Here is a 14,556-nt window from a genome sequence, read left to right on the forward strand (position 1 = left end):
ACGAGCTAAAACACTCGTTCGACATGCTTTTGGGCCGTGCAAAAGCTGTATTGAAGCAGAAAGAGACTATTTTTAATAAAGTAAAATGATTTTGCCGAAAAAAAACATTTGTTCTTTTTTTTTAAGTACTGTTTACTTTGGAACGCACCTTGTTTAAAAACTGCGTTCACAGAAACCAAGTCAAATAGCCGCTCAGACATTCTAATTTTTGACGATTTCTAGGTAAAACGTGGCTGGGGGTCTAGCCGTCATACCCATGTGCAATATCTTCTAATCGATGGCAAAATCGACCACAGGGATATTATCCTAGAAAATCAGTCCCAGGCTGTCAGATAAGACGATATGGAAATCGAAATATTCAATAGACCTTACCATGTACAACACTCTGTTACATATGTATTACTCCGAAAGATATCACCCGAATATAGTTGCGCTGGTTTGTGGCAAAACTGTTTGGTGCTAGGCGACTTTAGGAGGTCCACGATATTTACGCATGATATGACGAAGCCTTCGCCAGAACTATGAGCACATGTACATATTATCATGATTATGGGAGGTCTAATAACACTGTGGAACATTTTTGGGATTATTGTCTGGGGGGTGAGAAATTCCAAGTCAGGGTGATAGTACTAGGTCAGTATAGTAAAACCCTCAAAGGGTTTGGAGTAAGTATGTGTCAGTTTTTTTTTACTATACTGACCTAGTACTATGACCCTGACTTGTAATTTCTCAGACCCCAGACTAGCTGTTGTACTGTGTAATTAGTGTAGCCTGGTGTCCTCTGCTAACCTTCGCATCAGACCATCTGACTTAACTCACTTGAGAAACTTGCCGAATTCCAGAAAACGGTAACCATCACTATTCCGCCCTATAGCAGGATATTTGTTCTCTTCGGAGCAGACTTCAGAAGGTTTGATGAAATTGTGTAAAATCGAAAACTATTTAATTAAACCAGACTTTCCGATCTTTTGTTTGAAATTTAATGCCTCTATAGAAACTGAAAAAGCATTGGAATTTTATTTTTTTATTTTATTAGCCATTATGTTACATGTAATGGATAGAACAGAATATTTAATGATAATCGTAAGGCTGTATATAACAAACAAAAAAAAAACGAAACACTGAAGAAGATCATGTTCAAAAATAATCATATGTATTTTAGGTGATGTTTCGAGCACGAAGCGTATCGAAATTGTAGAATGTAGAATGCGAAATTTCTCTCCATCAATTAACTATTACTTCTCTTTAAGGAAAAACATGAGATATTTTCGTATTAAGATGCTTTACCGCTTTCAGCAAACGGTGTCATAAGATGGCTGAATTATGGAAAACAATACGTGATTTAATCACTGCTACAATGAACTGATTAAAATTGCGATTACGTGGAGAGTATTTTAAGAGCTATTAGTATATGCAAGTTCGTATAAGAGGTTAATGAAATATATTCTATATACGACCAACTTATATATGTATATATATTAAAAACTACTGTGGATAAAAATAATAAGAATTTTTAATTTAAGGGGGTATTCTAGTCCAGAATTTAGAAAAAATCGATTTTTTGCATATTCTTAAAGACTGGACCTTTAAGAAAATATTCCCCAAAGGAATTTTTAAAATTCCTATTATTTACCGACTTACAGCTATTTTAGTGACGTAAGTATAGACTGCCTGCAGTTAGACTCAAATCTTGAATCGCGATTTTCTCGAAAGTACTATTTTCAACACTTCTGACATGATTTTTCAAGTTCTAATGGACCGATTAACTTGAAATTTGGTGTGGACCTTTATATATCTCTCTATGGTTGGAACTAGGATTATTAAAAAATTTTGGTTTTTACTATTTTTAAAAAATTTTGATCTTTGCCAAAAAACGGGCAAAAAATTCAAACAGTCGCCATTTACTGAAAATTTTTTTTTTTATTTATCCTAGTTCAGACGATAGCGGCATTTTTACTGTTTATTTTTTTTTTCAGATCACCCAAAGTGTTGAAATCGTATCAGGAAGGGCGCACCCTTATTTTCAACCCCCGCCACACCACCACGCCGCAATTAATCAAATTATCACAATTTTTTTTTTTTTTGTATTCTTAAAATATCAATAAATATCTGATAAAAAATTGTATAGTAAAAATGTTCTGAGTTTTTTTTTTAATGGACTTTAAAAAATGCCGTTAAATAGCATTTCTAGACTAGAAGACCCCCTTAAATTTCGCATGAAAACTCATTCGTCGAAATATTTTTGGTCTTTGTTGGTATGACTATCACTGACATCTGCGCCAAATCTCACACATCAAAGTAATCATTAGTGTTTACTCTACGCTCGTCTTTCAGAAGTACATAAAATGTATTTGGCGATTTTTATGATGAGTGAAATTACTCAACAACGAAGTTGTATTAAATATTGTGTGCGGAGTAAAATTTCCGGTGCCGAAACATTCAGAATGTTGGAAAAGATTTTTGGGTGATAAATGTTTGTCATAAGCAAGTATTTTTGATTGACACAAATTACTCAAATAGGGTCGAGAACGCGTGGACGACGAACCACGTTCAGGACGGCCATCAACATCAACTGACGATCAACACGTCAATAAAATAAGAAAATAAAGGAATTGGTGTTTGAGAATCGACGATTAACAATCAGAGATCTTGGTGGCATCGTGGAAATATAGGAAGGATCAGTCAAAACCATTTTGAAAGATCATTTGGGCCTAAGGAAGTACGATTCACTCACTTTTTTTCGAAAAACTGCGTCACGTTATATTCTTTGAAACAATGATTTCCGATTACCATGATGTCATGAAACGTATTATTACTGGCGATGAGTCTTGGATCTATGCTTAGGATCTGAAAACAGACGATCAATCGCCCGAATGACGCGGCAAAGGTGAGCCGAAGCCGAAAAAAAATTGTCAAAGCAGGTGAAAAATAAAGATTATATTGACAGTTATCTTCGATTTCAACGGGTTCTGGACTCCGAATTCCTTCCAACCGCCCAAACTGCCAACAAGGAATACTACTTGAGTGTTATATGCCGTTTGCGCAAAGCTATTCATAACAAGTAAAGAAGCGCTAAGTTTTATACTCGCCACATGCAAGAATCAACGCCAGGAAATACTTTAAGGTGTAAAACGTCAACCAGAGAATCGAAATCCAACCAATTTCAACCATTTTTGACACACAGACATACCGTTACATTCTTTTACTTTACTGGCAAATAAACCACTTACGTGATTATAGCCGAGTTAACAACAGCGCGCCAGTCGTTTCTTCTTTTTTGCAAAGTGGCGCAATTGGAGATTCCAAGCGAAGCCAGATCCTTCTCCACTTGGTCTTTTCAAGGGAGTGGAGGTCTTCCTCTTCCTCTGCTTCCCCAGGCGGGTAATGCGTCGATTACTTTCAGAGCTGGAGTGTTTTCGTTCATTCCGACGACATGACCTAGCCAGCGTGTCCGCTGTCTTTTAATTCGCTGAACTATGTCAATGTCGTCGTATATCTCACACAGCTAATCGTTCCATGGGATGTCATATTCGCCGTGGCCAATGCGCAAAGAAAGAAACTCGTAAGGTCGACTAATCAGATCAGTTGTTATCGTCCAAGCCTCCGCATCATATAGCAGGACAGGAATAATGAGTGACTTATAGAGTTTGGTTTTTGGAATTGCATGTACTAAATTTTGTCGGAATTGGTTTGGTCGGGTCCCAAAATGCCACGCCCATCGTCCAGTTTTTACACCGGCTCCCATAAAGTCCTCTCATATGATCCCGGCGGTAAAATTTAGTGTCTTTGACGTATTTAGTTATTGATTTATTGAACTTTTAGTAGTTTTTAATAGTACCGTTATATGGGGAGTGAGCGGGGTTATCTACCAATTTCACACTGTTGATAGGAGTGCTTATAATAAATGCGCTCAGCAAATTTGGTTTTTGTAGCTTTAGTGGTTTAAGAGATATGTTCATTAAATTGTTTAGAGGGCCCACAGGTGCCCCTTTATACTGCGATCCCCTGTACAGTTTTATATCTTAATTTAATACTTAGTTATGGTTGTTTTATAGATTTTTTGATAATGACGTTTTGTGGGCGTAGCAGTTGTTCGATTACGTCTATCAATGAACTCGTCATTTTTTTTTGTACTACGAGGGTGCCGTCCCAAGATTCATCAAGATATCTCAGTGTTTACTCAAGTTATAGCTTGCACAGACGGACGGACGGACAGACAGGCAGTCTTCCGGATTTCAACTTTTCTCGTCATCCTGATCATTTATATCTTTATATATATAAATCTTCTGACCGTGTGTTTGTAATTGAACTGCTCCTAAACGGCTGGACCGATTTCGATGAAATTTTTTGTGTGTGTTCAAGGAGATTCGAGAATGGTTCAGATTCACAATGTGGTCCACTGGAAAATGTTTTTTTTAATTAATTTTTCATTTGTAATGAATTGCTAATTTTGGAATGTTTGACCGATAGATTGCGCTACCATCGCAGTATCCAATATTCGAACCTTAAATTGGCGTAAGCGTGCAATAAACAAAACGATGCCAAAGTAAGAAGCGACATCTGTAGACAAGTTTTCATAACGTGGACAGAGTTTTTCGTTCTTAAGTAATAAATTGGGTGATGCAATACATCTATGGGTAGCTATAACATGTTTTTCATACCTGCTATGAAAGGGGGTATCTTGACAGGTAATTTCAAATTGCAAAAGATCTGGCATAAAAAAATAGCGGCGTAACTGAAGTGTTGATAAAAAGGTCTATTAAAATTTGAGATATGCAGAAATCTTTTCGAAGCATTGCAATACTGATGCCATAACCTTGCCAGCCGATTGTTTTGTCTTTCCACCGTTTCTTAGTATGCAGTCCACCAGGCTGACAATCGATTGGACTCGATTGATTTCACTGATGCCCCAACTTCAATAGTATTTTTACCTCAAAAACCAATTCTTTCTTAACGCACGAAATGCTTTTTGATTCATTTTTGTTGCTTCACCAAAATGCGATTATTCCTTAAATAATACTTATAATCTAACTAATAGAAATCATATAGATGGTATTAGTAGTGATAAACGTGGGCGGGTCCTCTAGTATATATATATATATATATATATATATATATATATATAACCCTATGTCTAACTCACTTAGTTTTTAGGTGATACGTACAACCGTTAGGTGAACGAAACTATAGTACTCTGTAGAAACAGGTTGCCAGATTCGAAAAAGAAGCCGGAACAATGGATGATCTAAGCCTTTTTCAATAGACTTCATATATATATAACCATAATGTATTTTTCATCCGGTTTCTTTGGTTTTTAGTTTAAAACCACTTGATTTCTTAATATAAATTTCATTTGAATGCATATAACCATAATGTATTTTTCATCCGGTTTCTTTGGTTGAGTTGATTTCGCATAAATTTCATTTGAATGCATAAGGTGGATTTATGTTATGTGAATGAATACATCGGAATCAAGCTGAGTTGTATGGACAAGTGTTCCAATTTATAATTTCAACACATATGGATACCGATATTTAGCTAAAACGTCAACAAAAGGAAATATAGAGTATGACATAGTTCGAAGGGTTATGAAGTAGAATTAGCTATCGAAAAATCCCTCCAAGGTCGGAAACGATATCAAAAGTAGTATCTATAAAATACATTGTATTAATAAGGGATCCAGATTTTGAAAAACAATAATGAGAAAACATTGCTTCATATTTCGTTTTAGGCCTGTGGAAGCTATAATAATGAAACTAAGTGTTTAAATGACCTGAGTATAGATCATAGGTTACCTAAGATACCATAAATTCTTTCGCAACATTTTTGAATAGAAATTTTTGCCAACACCTAAAAGCTTTGAACTTTGTTAATCCAATTCCCTGCCTTTGAACTTTGTAAATTGCGAGAGTATAAAATATTTGGTCGCACCCGAACTTCGAATTTCCTTCCTTACTTGTTATTTTCATTTTTTTAAGTGAAAGGTCAGTTATTTCTCTCTCCATTCTCTTATTTTCTGCAAATTTATTAAACAAACAAGAAAATCAATACCAAAACAAAATTCTAAATTTGAATCCACAACCCTCAAAATGAGAGTCACTCATTTAGCAAACTTAGACAGCTATCATATATCAAATACATACATACAAATAAACCAAATGCATTTGAGTTCATATATCAATATATTTATGTATGTTTATCTAGCGGTTGTTGTGGCTGTTATGCCATTCAATTAGCGGCATTAAAGGTTATGGGTCGCAACAAAATTTCGTAACCACTTATGCACAACAACAATTTTATTTTTATTTGTGCATCATATATTTCTACAACAACAATAAACACAACACTAAAAACTAATGAGAAATAGTTGACTATAAGTTAATTATCATTATAAGATTTTTTAAATATGTATAAAGGATTTTTAAATATATCATTAGATCTTATAGCAGAAGTAGAAGCAGCACAAAATTTGAAACTTAAAATGCATTTCAACATAGTTGCGAAAGTTATGCAAGCAACCTTCACTCATACATATTTAAATATTTCGCACCGAAGCTCTGCGAGTTTCATAAATATTTCGCTATTAGCTGAGGCGATTAGAAGCCCTCAAAACACTGGCAAGAGACTAGTTGGACAACTTACCAACACTTCTTACTTAAAGTACCCAGTGAAAGTTGAGCAAAACTTACGCTCCACCTGCTTGCATTCATCACGCTGTGCATCATATTTTGCGATGAAGAATGAAAGTTGCGCAAGCGATGCTCTTAAGCATTTAACTTTGAATTTAACACTGCCCGGAATTCAGTGAGCGGTATAAAATATGAAATTGAAATGCTTCGCATTTCCATTCATAACTGTAATTGAAAAATGTTTTTGAATATTACTTCACAGATAAGAATAATATCTTAGCGCCGAGTTTCCAAAAGGGGTATATCTTTGTTAGCAACTACTTTTAACATTACCTCTACCTATTATTCACAGCCAGCTCTTTGGTATACAAAAATATCTGACAATATACTATCAACTCACTCTCGACGTTAATGTTTTTTTAATTGTGATCCATTTACATAAATGTACACAAAAAAACTACGAATTTTGTATAATAAGAGCAAAGTAATTTTTCAAAAGATTCTGAACAAAAATATCAAGAATTTGTGATGGAAAAAGTCTTTACGGTGTGATATCACACGATCTGGGTGGCCAGTCGACTAGCCCAAAATATGAAATTATCTGCTCATCGGAGTGAATCCAAATTTATTATCTTCGGCGTTAAATTATCTTATATTTAAATCCCCAAAAAAAAAGTCTAACGAAAAGTCATTTTGGAACATATTTTTAAACAAAATAAAGTGGAATATTTTTGGCAAAAACCTCATTTTTTTTTTTTTCGTATTGTTTAGAATTTTATACTTTTTTTGCCGCGAACTTTTTTTTGTTATTATAAGAGCAAAGTATTTGAAAAAGATTTATTTAAATATCAAGAACTTGTTTGAAAAAGTCTTTACGGTGATATCAACGATCTGCGACCTCCAAAATATGAAATTATCTGCTCACCGTAGTGTTCTCTCAACATGTCCATTTATTGATGCGATTTGAGAGAAATTGCTTCTTGTTGAAAAAGCATGTCACCGAATATAATTCAATTTTGTATTCAAACAATGTGAGAATGATGTTTAAATATATAGCTATAAACCCCAGATATTTCGTAAAATTAAAGTTTTTAAAATTTAACTCACCACCCTTTCAAGACTTCAAAAAAATCGATTTTTCAAATATAGCTTCTAAAGTCAGCTCCTTTAAGAGGGTGAAGAACATTCACTCCGACAACGGAATATTAGCGCTGAGCTCGCTCAAAATTTATCAAAAAGCGTCTGTCACAACTAGTAATAACATCAAGCTACTTCATAATCAGGCACATTTGTATGCCAGAGGCAAAAACGATGAACTAGCAAGAGAGGCACTCTTGTACAGCTTACATCGGATTCTTTGGTCTAGAATACAACACAGAATATCTACTGTCTACTTAACAAAGTGCCTTGCCGCAAACGGAGGACTTTTTACTAGACATACTGCAAGAGGCATTCCTATGATAAGGCTAAAAATCTTTTTGAAGCAAGTTGAATGTAAGAAGGTGAGGTGAAATCAATCAAGCACTATCTCCCCTATTGTTCAGCCTATGCAAGACCGGCATTGAAACATCTCGGAAGTCATAGCTTCGAGAAACCAGGAGACATAACCGAAACTGACAATGGCAGCCTTGACAACTTTGTGATAGATTCAAAGCGATGATCAATTATATTTGAGTTTTAGGTACCACAATGGACTGAAGTTCAAGCTGTCCAAGTCCCTGTTATGACCGACTTCCTAACCTATCTCTCAAGTATCTTGAAGAGAAAATCGAAATACAGGGTTTGTCCGGAAAGTAATAGGACTGAGTCGATTTAAAAAAAATGTATTGGACCAATCGTTACAATTCTTTAAAAACTTTCAAAATAGGCTCCTTCTGCTTCAATGCAGCACTGCCAGCGCGATTTCCAAGTATTTAAGGCGTCACGGAAGGCATTCTTCGGAATACTCTTGAGAGCCGAGATGCATGTTCCCGTTGCAAGCGTTGGGATGCCGGCCTTGATTAGGTAGCTGTTCACAAGAAATTCGGTGTGGGCCGGGCCGTTATCGTGGTGCAACTTCCAATCGGCTGCTATGTCTGTCGGACCCGATTGACCCTTCGCTTGAGACTCTTGAGGACTTCCACGTGACGGTTGACGGTTTGTCCAGGAGAAACAAATTCATGGCTGATGATGCATTTGATGTCAAAAAAGACAATGAGCATCATTTTCACTTTGGATTTGCTCATTCATCAGCGACCTCTTCCCGGTCACCCAAACAGGCCTGGTGCCACCGAAACACTCCACTTCTTACTAAAACAACATCTGGGTAAGCCTGCTTGATTATATCAAACTCTCTGTTGCAGATTTACTGAGTTTCACACAGAATTTAATCGCGTACCTCTGCTCTAACGAACGCTGCATTTTCGGCTTGCACCACTCACAGAAACACTTCGCGCGAAAATGTTTGTCCTGACTTTCCAAGTGCTCGGTGACAACTGACCAGCCGGTCGTTCGTTAGCTAGGAAGGCCCTCTACGGAATCCAGCCCCACTTATTGGCCAACTCAGCCTACTTTTGGACAATCGCTTACTTCTGGGATCCATTTTTGACAAGTGTTCAAACAATACTGAGTCAAGCAATCACAAAACTGTCTGAAAATATTTCTAATGCATATAGTACAACCCAATCACACTTATACAAAGCGAAATACAGACTAGCCATCTATTTGAAGAATAATGTATGTCTTATTACTAGACGTAATATTAATCAACCGTAGAGGTGCTTAATACAAGTTTTTGGTTTTTTGTTGCATTTTGACAGTTCACCAACACCGTTTTGACTATTCAACGTACATATTGCTCAAGGAAAAAATAATACAACTATTGTATGCTATCATTCGTGAATCCTAGCAGAGTGATTCACCTCAACTTATCTGTCGTCCACATGACTGGTTATAAGCAAATCACTTGGCGCTGGGCAGAATCATAAGACATTCAAAGCGCCTTTTCTGATTTCCTCAATTCCTCATATTCTATTCGTTTGCTCAACTTTAAAGGGTTATACTAAGTTTCCATTTCACTTTTTTTCTGCGTGAGTCTTAAACTAAAACCAATATTGCAACGCAATATCTACTGTGCGATGTTGAAACTTAAGAAGCAACACGCTTGCTTGAAAGCTTAACCACTCACAAGCTTATCACTCTTGGTAAACAATACACGTAAAGAGTAAATCCTAAAGTGACGTCATCGTAATTTGTTTATTTTCAATAACGTTGCTTCCGAGTACTTACACAAGCCCGAGGATATTTGGATTAACGAAAAGCTGTCGGACTGATTGAAGCATTTGCAAAAATTATATACTTTCATAACAGTAGTAATACATGGCTTTCAAAACAGCAAACTTTACTCAAATAAATTTAAAATTTACTACGTATAAGAATGTAGTAAAAACATCTTTCATTTCACACAATCTTCTTATGTAGCTTAAAAAGCTTGGGTTAAAAGTGAACTGCTTCTTCCGAACTTTTTGTGGGAAAATGCTAAAATTTTTCCCAAATCCGGATTTTAGTGGGTAAGAGTGCTTGAATTATTAAACATGATCGCTAGCCGGCAGCACATGGGAAAGAGACAAAGTAGATAAAGTTGTTGGCACCATACAAGGCAATCGGTCGGCTGGTCCTTAACTAGCCCTTAACTGGGCGCTTCGATACACTGAAACGCAGATGGGGAAGCTACAGACATGTCAGAAAACTGCACTCTAGACTACAACGGGATGCCTCTTGCTGTCACCCATCCAACATCTGCACAGTGAGGCCCGCATGCTCACAGTTAAGGAGCATAATGAACTCCCTGCAATCAGTTTTTGCTGGCTTGCTTTCGTAGAAATAATCACTGCAGTCATCTGCTTATAGCGTAACTGCCTCCTAGAAGTTTCAAAAGGTCCTTCCTCACTTACGTCGACGATATAAAACAATACGTCGACCAGACTTCAGACGCGACAAATTTTAGACATACACTGACCGCCATTCACAGTGGAGCCATAAACACCTTCACCGACTCACCCTCAGTGTATGGCGTACTTGGAGTCAAATCACCACTCATGACCGACGAAGAGCTCGGGTTGCCGCGAGAATCGAGAGTGAACCTTGCGCAGGCTTGTTCTCTATAATGTAGGAGGTTAAACTCCTACTTATTTAGAATCGACCCTCACATATCAAATATGCATATATGTCCAGCGTGCGACTAGTCCCCGCATGATACTAACCGCTTCTTTGCACGCCCAGCTCACCCTATACATCTGACACCCCTCTCCCTATGGTCCGACCCCATCGAAACAGCACGTTCCCTGAGCCTACCGTTGGATAACCTCGATGTTAACTTATCTGAACCTTACCACCTTAACGGGGACTAGATAACCGTTACTACAACAACCACGAACTGAGTAGATTTGGCCATGTCCGTTTAACCAAATTTGAATTTGAAATTTTGCACACGTCTTTATTTCTTCATGAAGTTGCTTATTTGGCAGAACCGTCGATATGGAACTATAGCATAGAACAGTCATATAAGCTTTTCCGTTAAAATATTGGAAAACTTTTATATTTAATGAAATATCTTCATAAAATTTGGCATGGTTTATTATCTAGGACAACGATACTATCTCCAAAAATTTTAAGATAACGTTACTAGTGTATATGTATGTGACCTGGTCTACGAAAAGGGAGCTAACGTGCGAAAACTAGTTTTCTGGGAAACAGCTGTTAAAAATAAACCACTCGTTTCGTCAGTTTCTCGTTATCTCATTAATTGTTCTCCTTTCCAGAGGCTTCAAGGACATCCAGTAAGTGTTGTTTTTGGTCGGAATATTATTATAGTTCATCGTGTAAGTTGCTAGTGTGGAACATTTAAAAAAGTAACACTGAAGAAGTGACGTTTACTCTCATACCGCGCAGCTGCTGTTATATTTTTTCGTATTTTTACTCTTCTTTCTGTACATTTTTAGGAAACTTTCAAACAAGTTATGACTTTTTGGATTCTATCACGTGAAAAAGCATCTCATCTTCCATCCGAATCAACTAAAAAGTGAAAATTGATTTTTTGACACCTAAGCCCCCTTTCCGTAGACCAGGTCACATATAGCTGTCATACTACCTGGTCGATAAAAATCCAAACCTTATAGGGAAAACTTTTCTATTTGTCGAGTTATTTTCAAAAGATTTGGTTGAGAATATTTTTGAAGACAGCGACTCACTCTCCGAAGAAATTGTTCAGATCGGACCACTATAGCATATAGCTGCCATACAAACTGACTGACGAATTCTTATATAGCAATTTTTTTATTTGCGAAGGCTATAGTCTAATCTACAACAGAAGTTAACGTGTTAACTTGTTTTTATATTTATTCAGTTTTTTTAAGTTTGTATATTTACTTACTACACTATCCGAGTGCACTTTAAAGCACATTTCCTTCCACTTTCACAGTTAACAATTGTATGTGCAGCAATGTCCATGCCATTTACATAGAAAAGCAGAAAAGCGTACGGAAAAAAGGGAAAGTAGCAGCAGACATTTGTGGCGCAATGCGAACACTGCCACACAGTCGCGTCTAGCTCGGCTCGCCTCGTATGGAATGCCGCAACAATGTGCCGGATATAAAAACGAGACCGACTTGCGCTTGCACCAGTATTCCACAGCCGTCAACGCGACGAGAACAAACGGACCGGCAATTGCTCCAACACGCGCCACGCGAACGTTATGACTTTGGTGTGCCACAATAAATTGTGATGGTGTAGAACGAGAACACGAAACGGAATTAAAGCGTAACATAAACAATAATAACTACAAACACGCCGCATTACAGGCGAATTAAAAATTTCAAAAGGGAAAGTAGGAAGCGGAAAGTGCTAAGCGCAAAATAAACACACGCTTCGACGGATATCCTGATTAAGTTTTCGGCTGTAACGGTACGGCTGTGTAAAAGTGTGTTTGCAGTTAGTTAGCAGAAGCAAAGAACAAAGTAAAAAATCATTAAAAAACAATAATAACTGGCAGGTGGCAGTGAGGTGGAAGTTGCTAAACGGTCAAATAAATAACAACAATTCGTTGGCTGTGCGCTTACAACGAACTTTGTTTGTTTGTTTGTTTGCTACCACTTGAGTGTGTTGGTGCACGGGCGCGCGTAAAATGAAAGATACAAATGAAAACATGAAACTTCAATACTAAGTTCAGCATACCAGCAGCTATTATACCAGCACTTGCGCGCATACTTATATGTGGGTGCATAGGTAAATATGTAAATGCCAACATTGTCTGTTTGCTTACACCCAAACGTACACATACATACTTGTATATGTACATACATATTTGATATGTTAATAAATAATGAAATATATATGGCAAGTGCTCGTGTGCACACAGTTAGCCGGAATGGCAACGAACTGGCAAATACTCGCACTCACACTCACACCCATGCGCGCATATCCACAAATAAACAATAACAACGCAAGCATTTGTAGTCGTAGTATCTGTGTGTGCGCGTGTGTGTGGGTGTGTGTTTGCGAGCGTGTGGATTTTAGGACATAAGCACATAAGCACAAACAAGTGACAACTTACTTATTTGCGCAATTTTTGATGTTCAACCTGACAAACGATTCTGCGCGTCTGTTTGTCTGGCTGTTGGCCAATAGCTATAGCTATGCCAATGCACGAGGGACAGTGTGCAGCAACTGTGCTTATTCGGAGCGAATTTAATACACACATATTTGTATGTGAGATACTTTTTAAGAATGCGCGTAAAAGCAGTGTGAGGCTTTTCGTCAATATTTTTATGCTCGCGCACATAACTGTAAATATTTCTTTCTTTCTTAACGGTAGATTGATTGATTGATAACTTGCTTTAAGTGAATTTATTAGCTAATACATGCTTATGAAGCAGTTTTGTTGCGCTTCCACTGCTTATGAGTTGTGACTTATTCACAAACAAAAATGTCACTCATACGCCATGTTGCACCAAACAACAATGCTTTGTAGTTACAATGCATTATGCAGCATGAAAGCGCTCTCTTGCTACGTCGCTGTCACATTGAGCCAATTACTGTAGCAAAAATAGCGCGAGGCATGCATAATTGAGGGATATGCAAATCCTGCTGCTCCACAAAAATGTGCTCCATCTTGTTATTACACGAGAGGATAAATTAAAGACAAAAAAACTTGGCTGATATTAGCTTGCCTTTGTAAGGCTTTGTAGGGCTCCATTGGTTATAAAAGACGTCGCACAGCGCAATTGGATTTCGAATGAAAACACGTGATGATGACCCTGAGGCACTAATGTTTTTTGATTCAATGAGGAATCTTAATAAACTGTGTGTTTAAAATGTTGGTATTTTTCTAAACGAACGGTGACTTTGAAAATTGAAGACACACATACCAAATATAAAAGCAAAAAGAATTTTCTAATCTGAATAAGCTTAAAACTTAACCATGAACTCTTTTCGGATTTTAGAACTAATAATGCTGCCATATGGATTGAATCGATATCAAATATGCTATGCTAACTTAACTCTCAAAAATCAAAAAAAAAAACAAGAAAAAACGTTAACTTCGGCTACACAGGTGCATTTCTTTTAGTAACTATGTGTTCAGTTTGTATGGAAGCAATGTGGTACAGTAATTCGATCTAAACAATTTTTTCGGAGATTAATCCATGTCAAATTTACGTGAAGACACCACGTCAAATGCAAAAGTTTTCCATGCAAACATTTGATTCCGATCATTCATTTTGTATGGCCTCTATATGCTATAGTTAACCGATCTGAACCATTTCTTTAGAGATTACATTGTTGCCTTGGAAAATAATCTATGCCATACAGTAACTTGATTCCGATCGTTCAGCCTGTATTACAGCTACATATATGTTATAGTGGTCCGATACCGGCAGTTCCGACAATTGAG

At 37.0% G+C, this 14,556-nt stretch overlaps 1 protein-coding gene across 2 annotated transcripts in view; it reads left to right on the forward strand.

Moving 5' to 3' along the window:
- The first annotated feature begins 12,302 nt into the window (after window positions 1–12,302).
- The window catches only part of LOC126752575 (tyramine beta-hydroxylase), a 74,035-nt gene continuing 71,781 nt past the window's right edge, over window positions 12,303–14,556 (forward strand). The window contains exon 1 of one of the 2 annotated variants that reach the window (XM_050463488.1): window positions 12,303–12,890. The gene's annotated coding sequence lies outside the window, so the exon portion shown is untranslated. The remainder of the gene's footprint in view (window positions 12,891–14,556) is intronic. The other variant, XM_050463489.1, reaches the window with a different exon arrangement.

This window comes from Bactrocera neohumeralis, chromosome 3 (assembly GCF_024586455.1).
Source record: "Bactrocera neohumeralis isolate Rockhampton chromosome 3, APGP_CSIRO_Bneo_wtdbg2-racon-allhic-juicebox.fasta_v2, whole genome shotgun sequence".
NCBI classification, from domain to species: Eukaryota; Metazoa; Arthropoda; class Insecta; order Diptera; family Tephritidae; genus Bactrocera; species Bactrocera neohumeralis.